We start from the raw sequence: 12,879 nt of genomic DNA on the forward strand, positions 1-12,879 counted from the left end.
CCAACTTTATTTCCATTGTACTGTATGTTCTAGCCACACTGAACTACTTGCCATTGTTCGTAAATGCCATTCTCTCTAACAAATCCCCCCAACTTCTGACAGCCTTTGCCCCTTCTATTCCTTCTACCTGAAAGGGAACTATTGTATTCACCTTGAGAACTCTTCCTGTTTCTTCCTCTTGAAAACTTTCTGTTTCTTCAAAACTTATTTTAGATATCACCTCCTCATTCCTTTTTTAGAGTCCTTATTCTGTGAGACAAATCCTTTTTAAAATTGGATTTAAATTTTACTGAGTTCAAAATTAAGCTATGCTCACATAAAAACTAGAAACAGAAATTACTCATAATTCTGCTACTTAATCTCTGTTAACATACTGTTGTCTATCCTATCATTTATATATTTAGTAAAATGTACCTAGAAAATACATATAAAACCACAATTTTGCAACAGTGTTAAATAGCACCATATTATATATTCTGTTTGAAATTTACTCTTTTTCCCTCAGCAAAATATCATAAAAATCTTTCAAATAAACAGAACTCTCAATTTTTTGTAATGGTTATATATATTAAATTATGTCACTCAATCTCTTATTATTTTCAGGTAGCTTCAATTTTTTCTATTAAAGACATCCTATTAAAACATACATGTTGGTTAAATTAGCAAATTATTTGTTCAGAACATATTCAGAATGGGATTGCTGTCATGGGCACTTTAATAAATATTACACCTTTTGCATGATTCCCTTTAATCCTCCTAAACAGTTTCAAACTCTATTTTAAACATAGCCTAAACTAGATAAAACATATCATAACATTTTTGAACTTCTTCAAAAGTACAGGTTCTCTGAAATGCATTACAGGGGAAAAAACTGTCTTAGACAATAATCGTTTTTCTTTCAGTTCTTGATTAAATTAGGAGCCAGGGCTGTTGGACTGGCAAGATGCCCATGGAGTCAGGATTTTCAGAGGAGCCACAGGGGGTTCCGAAAAGTTTTAAAAACAGAAACTTGAAGTAACCAGTGGCTGTTAAAATGGTGACAAGAGCCATTTCTAGATTTCCTATTGTTCTCTTTTCTTCACAATTTAATGGTTCTCCTGAAGAGGTTTTTTTTTTTTTTTGGTATTATTTTCATAATAGGGATAATGTAGTATACGCTTGGAAAGAAAGCCTTAATGAGGGTATCAGAGAGGAAACAAGTAAGAATCACCGAGCTAATGCAAGAATACCGATCAGTCCTCTGGAGGTTTAACAGTCTTTTAAGCAGCCTTTGCTGGACTTAAAACAGTCAAATGATAAGAGGTGAGATAATGAGTCACAGAGCAGTTAACAAGAGAAGGCAGACTTTAGGCAGTAAAAATAAAAAGGGGGAAATAAAAACAAAGAAGAAAAAAATTAAAATGTGTAAATTACACAATGACCTTTTGAAATGATGACATGCAGAGGCAGTTAAAATAAAAGATAATGTGATCCTGACAAATGGAAACCAAACCCCTTAATACCTCACTTCAGGAGGTCCAATTCTGTAGGGAAATGGGATGGGATTTTAAGGTGTTTATCAGCACACTGCTCATAGATACACAGCTAGAATTTTGCTAAGAGATTAGTGAAGTTTTATCACTTCCTTTCTCAGGAAGACTAAAATGAGTTTGAGGGTGTGAATGGAGACCAAGAGGCAACAAACAGAAAATTCCCAAAGGGAAGATGGTCTGGCATGAGAGAAGCTGAGCCCAGCAGAAAGGCTGGAGCTGTGCCTTGGTACAGGTGACACGGACATCACATTGCAAGATTTAGCCAGGCATTCTTACTTTTAAAATGTGATGCTTTCATAGATTTAAAATAACATGTTTAGTTTGTTAATGTTTTCCTCTTCTCCTGTTAAACCAAATATGTCCTCTATTTTCTCTAACCGCCTTTGAATGTGACTGCTTTCATTTAAGGGAGCTATTGAAGTGCTGACAGAATCCGTCTCTAGAGAGGGCTGCTACCTGCCTTCGACCAAGTTGAAGATAATAAAGAAAAGGAATTAACTCCTGAATTTCCAGAGAGTGCTGTATAAAACTATATACACTACTCCTCTTTCTTCCCCACTCTTCTACCTAAAACAAGAGTATCAGTATAGAGTGTGCTCCGAAGACCTAAAAACAGTTTCCCAAATTATGAATCTTTGGGCTAGATTTAGAATTAAGGGTTTGCTTTTCAAAAGCAAATAGGTCTTGAAGTTGCCAGGTAAACCCATCAATCACTTGTAGTTAATTTAGCAATCTCAAATGTCCCAAATATATTTCAGTTCCTTTATTGTTCAGTGTTTCTGAATTATAACAAGAAATAAGTAAAATGATTACCATGAACGACTCTGTCTTTTAGGTCTGTTGCTTGAAAGAGAGAAAACAATCTTCCTCATGGGGAAATGTGGAAAATTCTAAGCCCTTTTATAATTTTTTAAAAGTTAATGTAGTTGATATTTTCATATAACAGCTGAAAAAAATAATTCTCAGTAAACAGACATTTTAAAAAATGATCCTTCCTTCCTTTCTGAATTCTTTATTAAGGAAGAACTATAGAGGCTGAGGGACAAAAATATATACAGCAGTTTTGAGTTCTGTTCTGGAGGTTTTTGTTTGTTTTTTTGTTTGTTTTTTTTTTTAAAGTTAAGCATTTTAAACATTCCCCACCCCCCACCCATTTTTCCTTTGGGGAATGCCACAAAATGGTTTAATCATCTGGCTTTTGTATCTGACTCTTAGGGCAACTATAGCCTTTCTTATCATTATGTCTCACCATGTGTCACTTTCCCAGAGAGCTATAGGATGAGGATAAGAAAAATTGTTTCTTTATGCTATAGATCTAACAAAACCACAGGCCACTCACAGCCCACCACATGAATGCCTAGCATTTAAAATCGACCTGAATTAAATGAGGCAGTTGATTATAAATGTTAGACAACCAATTTAGGAGCTGTGACTTAAAGAAAGAAACAACATATGACTATGGATTGTTTGTTTTGTACGAGAGAAAAAAATGTGATGTTATGAACAGAATAAAATATTTTCTAAAGAGTAAGTGAATTCCAATGACTGTGGTGATCCAAAACATCTTTATAAATGTGATATTATAAAATGGATATTAAAATGACATTTGCTTCAACATTTCTATCTCTGGAAAGAAGCACAACTCAATAAAAGACAAAGTATAAATTTTTATTCATATACAATGTTAGTTATTAAAATACTGCAAATAAGGCAGAGAAAATCAAATAGAAGGTTTTTTTCCCTCTTTAGGTAGGAAAATTTTGAAGTATAGGTAAGTAGATAATTCCTATATCCAGAAAATGATTGAGGTGTATTTGTTGATTGACATCTGTTTATAGTTACCTCAAAAGTCTTGTATATAAAGGTTCTGATATTGCTTTTTAGCTTAAGAAGCACTGTCAAATCAAGACCATTTGATTTGTTATTTTCCGATAATGAAGGTTAGGAGTCTGGGTTCTCAAATGGCTAAGACAGAAGGCTGCTTCACAGAATGACCAATGAGTGCTGCTGGGATGACAGATTAGGCTGATGTCCTGATGGAGAGGAAAGAACTTAACTGAGATGGCAAAAATTTGAGACTTGAGAAGAACTGGGTGGGAAGAAAAGCAATGCAAAATCTTTTACAAGTGGGGTATGTGCATGTGAGATAGTGAGAGAATGTGTATATGTCTGTGGACTGGCAAGGGAAAAAAAAGAAGCATCTTTGAGCACTTGAGATCTTACATACCCTTCCTCCAATATTTAAAAATAAAATAAAGAAATATTCATGTGGAATTCGAATGTGACAAAGTCCTCAATCATGAAAACGAGGACATACATTCCATTGTCTTCTCGCCATGAATATTTCTTTGGAGGATAAGAACTTATGGAATCACAAAGTAAAATCTATTTTATAGAGAAAAGTGGAACAGCATTGTCAAAAAACAGAAAAGTGACAGAAAAAAAAAACTAAAGGAGTTCATCACCATCAAACTGATATTACAAGAAATGTTAAAGGGACTTCCTTAAGAAAAAGAGAAAAAAAGATCAAAAGTATGAATAATAAAATGACAACAACTATATTCCTATTAATAATTACTTTAAATGTAAATGGACTAAATACTCCAATCAAAGGATATAGAGTGGTCGAATGAATAAGGGAACAAGACCCATATATGTGGTACCTACAAGAGACTCACTTCGAATCAAAAGACACACACATACTGAAAGTAAAAGAATTTAAAATGTATTTCATGAAAATGAAAATCAAAAAAAGCTGGTGTAGGAATAGTAGGAATACTTATATCAGACAAAATAGACTTTAAAACAAAAACTATAACAAGAGTCAAAGGACTCAGCAATTCCACACTTCTAGGTATTTAGATGAAGAAATCCAAAATAATAATTCAACAAGATACATGAATCCTATGCTCATTGCAGCATTATTTACAATAGCCAAGATATGAAAGGAAACTAAGTGTCCATCTATAGACAAATGGATAAAGAAGAGGTGGTACATATATATATTGGAATATTACTCAGCCATAAAAAGAATAAAGTCTTGCAATTTGTGACAACACAGATGGACCTAGGGGGTATTATGTTAAGTGAAGTGAGTCAGAGACAGACAAATACCATATAATTTCACTTATATGTGGAATCTAAAACAAAACAAAACAAAATAAATGAACAAACAAAACAGAAACAAACTCATAGATACAGAGAACATTTTGATGGTTGTGAGATGAGAGGGGAATTGGGGGGCTGGGTGAAAAAGGTGAAGGGATTAAGAAGTACAAATTGGTAGTTATAAAACAGACATAGGTATGTCAAGTACAACATAAGGAATATACTTAATAATATCATAATAGCTACGTATGGTGTCAGATGGGTACTTGACTTATTGCAATGATTACTTTGTAAGTTATATAAATGTCTAATCACTATGTTGTACACCTGGGACTAATACATTGTATGTCAATTGTAAGTGAAAAATAAAAAATGTTAAAAAAAAACATGAAAATGAACTGTATTGCTTCTTTTTCTTTTCCTTCTGCCTCTTAACACCTGAGGTAACATAAGAAGTTGGCATAAAGTTTGAGCCATGTGAAACACAATGAGTGTTCTATACTTCAAATAAAAATACACCTCAAAGATGATGAAATATTCTCAATTATCTCTGTTTTCAATTCTTTTGCCTGAACTTTTAAAAATTTTAATTTAAAAAAAATTTAAATTAATTTTCAATTATAGTTGACATCCAATATTACAGTAGTTTCAGGTATACAATATAATGATTAGATATTTATATAGCTTGCAAAGCAATCCCCCCAATAAGTCTAGTTGCCCCCAAATTTTTAACCCCTCATTCTGTTAAATCTGTTTAAATGATATTTTGGATTGAGAATACTTAATAAGAAGAACTGATTTTGGAAAAGAATGTCATCTACAGCCTAGGTTTTCCTCATGTTAATATTCCACCATGCCGGCAACTGTGTCAGCAAATATTTAAGCAAGGGCTGCCTGTGTTTTTTCAGTCTCTGCAATATGGGCAATGTGTTCTCTTAAGTACAAAATCACTTGCAGGTGTGGGGGAACCTGAGCACTGAGGATCTGAAAGAATCTTTCATCAGAAACAGATAGTTATGTAGGCACTTAGAAAATACATGATTATGATTTTGTTAGTAAGAGAATGTGTGAGAAGGATAAGTTGCTGAAGATGATTAGGTTTCAGAGGTTGATATGTTCGTGAGTAGAACTGGACACCACACTCCCAGGACTTCTCGTCCTTGTGACCGCTTTTACAAGGAAACTTTAGGTCCTCTTCCTCTCATTTTGGGCAAAAAAGTGAGATTCATCTTGACAACCTTGACAGTCCTAAGAGGTACTTTAAACAAGTGTTTTAGAGAAGGCTCTACAGTCTCCTGCAAGTCCAGAGTCTAAGGTTGCAACTGGCTCTTTATGGAAAGCTGGTACTTTGGTGATAATATAAAATCTGCTAAGAACTCAATATATATATATTTTTAGACCTACAGTACCTGGTCTTCCTAGGTGGTCTCCCATCCAAGTACTAATCAGGCCTGACCCTGCTTAGCTTCCAAGATCAGACGAGATCGGGAGTGTTCAGGATAGCATGGCTGTAGACTAGAGCTCAATTTTATATCTAAAAATTTTAAAAAATAAATGCCCATTATCTTAGTTGTGTCTTATAAAACATTCTGGCAAGGAAAGAAAAAGTTGAGGCAAAGTGCAGAATGCAAAATACACAAAATAGTAAATATCTAAATAGCTTGTAAAATTTTAATTTTTTTTAAGATGAGGAGCAGGATTGAGACAGTTTTTTAAAAACTCAAGATAGAATCAATTTTTTGGTTCTCAGAGTCCCCTAAAAAGGCCAATTTAAGAACCCTCTTTCAGGTCCTATAATGTCTGATCTAGAATTCAATTGGCACAGCGATAGTTAAATCCCACATTTACCACAAGTTTTTGGTAGTGCTATAATTTAATTTAAGAAGATTAAAAGGAACTCTTCAGTTTTTAGAGATCTGGGTGGTGGGTACACAACAGAAGGAACTTCTGCAAAGAAATTCAGTTATCTACTATGGAGACTGGGGAAGACTAGGCATTAATGTGTGTGCATGCTCATATTCTCCATGAGGCCTTCCACACTATTTCAAAGAACGAATTAAGAGAAGTGTGACCTAATCTCAGCTTGAACCACTTTGGCGGGAATAAAGGCTGGAAAGATAATTTAATTGGCGAGACATAAGAGGATCCAGTGTGACTCTATGAAATGGTATCCAAGTCACACAGACGTCTTTCAGGACAGAAGTGCTGTGCAGCAGCTTGATAAAACCAGGCACTAATGTGAGCCAAGAAACAGCAACACACACATTTCCTTCTTGATTGTGGAGTCCTCCCTGTAAATGCAGTGAAATCACTAAGGGAGGCTTTAAATATTGTTGGACAAAATTGGCTGGGGTCTCAGCAAGTTATTCACTGAGACTCTCCACATAGGAAGGGAGCGGAGCAGGTATTTCTAGTGCAACATGCTTTGACTGCATTTTCCTATGTGCAGGTCATTTGAAAAGAACGTTAAATGTTTCAGCAGGATCCAAATATCCAATATTTATAAAAATAATAAGGATTGTAGTTTGTACTTATAGAGCAGCTTCCATCTGAGGAGCTTAGACTTTATTTCATTACTTTTTAAAATCTTATCTGGAGATTGGTTAAGTGGAAACTATACATTTACATTTTATCCCTAGTGGAACTTGATAAATATGCCAACATGTTGCAAGCATTTATGTAAATTAGTGATAAGTTCATTCAACATGCTGAATTTCACTGTAAAGTAATAAAAATCAAAAAAATAATTTTTTTTTTGCATTAACACTTAATTGATAGAATTTTCCTTAGTATGCTTTACTCCTTTCAACTTGATTTCTTCCTGCCTGTTCTGACTCCAGGGTAAACTAAATAAAAGAATCCATTTACAGTCAACTTTCAAGTGATAAGAAGCTATCTAGGAAGGCTCAGAGGTATTGACTCAAAGAAGTCTGATAAATACAGAAATAGATGGTTTAGTAGTCAAAGCAAAAACCTAAATACAGGTTTCTTACAGCAAGAAGGAGCAATAAAGCAAGGCAGTTCTCCCTCCCTTCCCGTATTTGAGTAATATATAGACTCCTTCTGAAGCATGGATTCTTAAGCATTTTTATCCCTCAAGACTACTTTGGCAGTATGGTGTAGCTTATAGCCTTTCCTCAGAATAATTTTTTTAAATGCATAAAAATCAAACTCAGAGGCTTAGAGAGAAAATCAATTATATGCAATTACAGTAATCAAATATTTAAAAATCATAATATTTAGTATAGGTGCATCTTTATTAACACAGTAAATAATAAGATCTTGCATCAGATTGAGAACTTCTAAAATATCTGCCTGTTTTGTGGCGAATACAGTCACGTGCCGCAAAACAACGTTGTGGTCAACGATGGTCTGCATATGTGAATGATGGTCCCATAAAATTATAATATTGAGATGAAAAATTACTGTTGTCTAGTAATGTCATAGCTATTGTAATATCATAGTGCAACGCGTTACTCACTTCTTTGTGATGATGCTGGTGTAAGCAAACCTACTGCTGTCAGTCATGTAAAAATACCACATATACAATATGTACAACACATAATGCTTAATAATGATAACAAGTGACTGCGTTACTAGTTTATGTATTTACTGTACTATACTTTTTATTGTCATTTCAGAGTGTACTCTTTCTACTTATTAAAATTGTTTGCTGTGAAACAGTATGTTGTGTTATGTAGGCAGTGGCCTCCTATATCTGGTGTTTACTGCATCGTTTTTTCTTGTGCTTAATTTAATCTTCTGTTGTTTTATAAATTTAGAGTAGTCTAAGTGTACAGTGTTTATAGAGTCTACAGTAGTGTACACTAATGTCCTAGGCTTTCACATTCACTCAGCACTCACTCACTGACTCACCCACAGCACTTCTAGTTCTGTAAGCATCATTCATGGTAAGTGCCCTATACAGGTGTACCATTTTTTTCTTTATATTGTATTTTTTACTGTTCCTTTAAAATGTTTAGATATATTTAGATACACAAATGCTTACCATTGCACTATAATTGTCTGCAGTATTCAGTACAGTAACATTCTGAACAGGTTTGTAGCATTGGAGCACTAGGCTATACCATAGAACCTAGATGTATATAGTAGGCTATACTATGTAAGTTTGTGCAAGTGCACTCTATGATGTTCACATAACACTAAAATCACCTAGCAAGGCATTTCTCAGAACAAATCACTGTGGTTAGGTGACACATGACTATATTCATTTTAGAAAGAAATGTTATATTTCAGTTAGAAGTCAGTAAAAGATATATTATTTTCTCATCTGTCTTCAAGAACCCCACATTAAAAACTTGTAAATTAAAAAATTATTTTCCTCAACCTTGAAAATAAATCCATAGATGTCTAGGGAACCAAAGGCTATAGTTTATGAAAAAAAGAGAGACACTTACATAAAGAATCCAAGGGTGTTAGAATTTGTGAAGGGCGATCATGTGACCAAAGCAAATCACTGATTTGGCCTCCTAAAGATTAGTATATAACAATTTCAACTGAGTTTGGCGTACTGTTATAAAATAGAAAGTGTTCAAACATTCAAGGGAAGCCAAATGTTTTTATAATTTAGATTTTTGTTAAAATATAGATTTTTTTAAAAATGAGTGATACATTTAAATATTAGAATTATTAAGAGGACTTTGACCATAATACTTTCCTATTACCAACGGAGCCAAAACCAAATTCCTCAGCGAGACAGTGAAGTCCAACCTAGATTTTCCAGTCATATATCTATCTACACTTTTTCCTACCCAAAGGGCATCAACTACTCCAGCTTTTGCAAATCACCCTTCTTCAATACTTAATGTTCCGGACAGATTGATTTTTCATTCTTTATCCAATATTTTCCTGACATTGGGGATATGTACAATTTATCCCCTTCATCTATTCTCCAATTCTACTGCACGAGTCCCATCCTTTGAAGCCAAATTGTATCTTTTTGTGGTATAGCTCATATCCCACTTCTCTCAGATATAAAACAACCAAACATCTAACCAACTAAGCCAAAAAAGTACCATATTTATTATTGACCATATTTATCATAATCTTCCTTTGGAATTCACCATATTTATCATAAATTACTTTTAATCATACGCCTTTATGATTGTATTTTTTCTCTATCATGAGCTATGTTATGAGCTGAATTGTGTCCTCCCAAAATTCATATGTTGAAGTACTACCCTAGTACATCAGAATTTGAATGTATTTGGAATTAGGGACCTTATATAGATGATTAAGTTAAACTGAAGGCCTTAGGATGGGCCCTAATCCAATCTGACTAGTGTCATAAGAAAACAAAATTTGACTACACAAAGAGACACCAGGAATGCAAGTGCACAAAGTTAAGACTTTGTGTGGACATAGCGAGAAGGCAGCCATCTGCAAGCCAAGGAGAGACCTCAGGAGAAACCAAACCTACTGACACTTTGATCTTGAACTTCTAGACTCCAGAACTGTGAGAAAATAAATTTCTGTTGTTTAAGCTACACAGTCTGTAGTATTTTGTTATGGCAGCCTCAATAAACTAATACAAACTATGAACTTTCTAAGTATAAAGACACACACACACATACATACAGAGAGAGAGAGAGAGAGAGAGAGAGAGAGAGATGAGTTGAATGACCCTGAAGTTGAGATAAGAAGATGCGTATCTGTACATTTTGCAGACATATACTCTCTTCTCATTTTTGTTTTTCCAGAATTCATGATGCCTTAGTCAAATGGATTTATAATAAAAAATGCTATAGAATTGATTAATGTAAAATTTTAACTCCCTTCAGATTTTTCCCATTTGTATTGCTAATGGATCTTATGTGATTATCATAACAAAGATAGATGTTGCATCATGCTAGTTTGATTAAAGTATATTGCATTTATAAATGAAAATGCTAAAATGAAAAGAGATTATGTTAGAGAATGTCGATTAAAGAAATTGAAGTAAGGGAGTGTTAAAATGTTTAAAAAATTATTCTCATAAGGTAATATGTATGAGAATTAAGGGACTATTTGGCATAAGAGGAAATGAAAGATACAAGGTAAGTGGTATAGAAATATGTAATATTATGCAAAAAACTGTCTGTGAAAGCTGATGAGTAAAAGCCTCTTGATGAGGGCCAGAAAGAGGTTATTAGAAAACAGATTAGTGGCATCTTTCTCATAGTGGCAGAGCACCTTAGACATAATAAGAAGCTAAGAAGAAATTCAGTACGAGGTAATTGAAAGTTGGTTATTATAAGAAATTTTGCTATTGTTATCAGCTTTTCTCATGATTAGACATACATAAAGGGTTAAATTAGAAAAAAAAACCTTGTATTGAACAGTACAACTCTTTTATCTTTACTGATAATACAGACGTGAGAGAAAAAACTGAGGGCAAGACACTTCATTGATTGGCAATGTTTCATTCATTCATGCATGCAGTGACTATCTATTGAATACCTACTGTATGTTAAGAACCATCTTAAGTACTTGGATACAACAGTAAAAAAAGGCAGAGAAAAAACTTTGGCTCATTCCCAACATATGTTGATAGTCCTCATTTGATTGAGTTTCATACAATCTTGGGAAGTGAATGAAGATTTTGGGGTGGCTGGGGTGGTTTGAACAATTTTTTTCTATTGTCAATGTGGAGAAGTAGCCTCAAACAGCTTTCTAAGATTGTCCTAAGCAGTGGCTCTTAATATGAACTCATTGTTATATTGGGCATATCATTCTTTACCTGATCCAGCTACAGAGAATATGTATTAACACCCAACTCCTAAACAACACCAGTACAATTTAGTGTCAGTCACAGGCAATTAACAGATTTCTATACACTGAGCTCCTGCAGACTTGAGTCCAATTTGGACAATCTTGAAGGCTCATCCTTTTCAATAAAGTAGTAGGAATCTGCCTCAATGAAAGCTGCCTGTTTCTAACAGGAAGGTCTCACTGTTAGCAGAATCAAGTAAGTGTTCCCTGTTCTCTTTTCTTTTTCCTGAGATTATGTAAAATAGCTCGAGTGTCCTTTTTTAGTCCATGCACCTAGTCTAGATTCACTTGCCTTTTTATGAGCTAATGAGGGCTCATAGATGAGATCATGTGTATTTTATCACTTCTCTGCTTGTAAATCTCTTCAGTAAGCATTATTTTACCTTTACTATGGTGCACTAGTTGTGTAAATATTCACATATTCTTTAAATGAAACTGCTCTCATGGAATTTACATTCTAGTATGGTAAATAGAAAATTAAAACATACATAAGTAAAATGTATGTTAAATAGTGATAAGTGCTAAGGAGGAAAATAAAGGAGATACAAGATGTGTGTGTGTGTGTGTGTGTGTGTGTGTGTGTGTGTGTGTGTGTGTGTGTTGATGTGGCAATAGTAGATAGGGTGTTTAGGGCAGACCTCATTGAAAAAGTGTCATGTGGGCAAAGACCTGAAGGAAGTAAAAAGAGAACTAAGGGGAATTTCTGTGAGAAGAATGAACATTCCAGGCGCAGATCATTTAAAACACTAAATATTAAATTAATATTTTATGTCACATATTTATAGACTAGATTTTTTAGCAAACTTTTTTAAATGAAAATAATTTTATAAACTTTTGGTAGAAATTGGGGTTATAGAAAAATTTGCAGAATTTTTCTGACCTTACTTATGAAACTCTATTGTAACATCTGTAGCATTGTATTGGGCATATATTGACTACTTGATAAGTCCTTGTTGAATGTATGAGTGAATAGATGACCAGCCACTGTGTGCCCAGCACTTCCCCGGTTGCTGCAGAGATGTCTTTTAGGAGTGAGATGCTGTACGTGCTCTCCCAGAGGAGAAGGACTAACACCAGGGATATGGCAAATAAAAAACAACCATGATGCAAGGCACAGTACAAGAGGGAAAAAAAATGATCACTGTGTTAAGGGAGTGGGATATAACATATAATTTAAAAATTAGAAAAATTGTTTTTATAGTAGTTAACATTTAAAATCATATTAGGGATACTCTCCTGACACAGGAAAATAAACACAGTACCCTGGACTGGAGAAAATACTAGAAAATATGAAGAAATACAAGATGTTCAATTTTACTGAAATAAAGAGTTTGAGTTAGAGAACAGAAAATGATAAACTGAGGAAATAGGTTTGAGCCATTTTACATAAGTCTTTGAATTCTGGGTTGAGGCATTTGTAGTTAATTCAACAGAAATGGGGAGCTATTCAACATTTTTGAAAAGAGAG

The 12,879-nt window shown here is 34.0% G+C and overlaps 1 protein-coding gene and 1 non-coding gene across 4 annotated transcripts in view; both read right to left on the reverse strand.

The window, feature by feature from the left end:
- Positions 1 to 12,879, reverse strand: part of NKAIN2 (sodium/potassium transporting ATPase interacting 2) — an 876,886-nt gene that overhangs the window by 47,098 nt on the left and 816,909 nt on the right. The window lies entirely within an intron of this gene.
- On the reverse strand, positions 6,038 to 6,156 carry LOC111738815. Its single transcript, XR_002779982.1, has one exon. It is a non-coding gene; the product is annotated as a 5S ribosomal RNA (ribosomal RNA).

This window comes from Pteropus vampyrus, unplaced genomic scaffold (assembly GCF_000151845.1).
Source record: "Pteropus vampyrus isolate Shadow unplaced genomic scaffold, Pvam_2.0 Scaffold43, whole genome shotgun sequence".
Classification (NCBI taxonomy): Eukaryota; Metazoa; Chordata; class Mammalia; order Chiroptera; family Pteropodidae; genus Pteropus; species Pteropus vampyrus.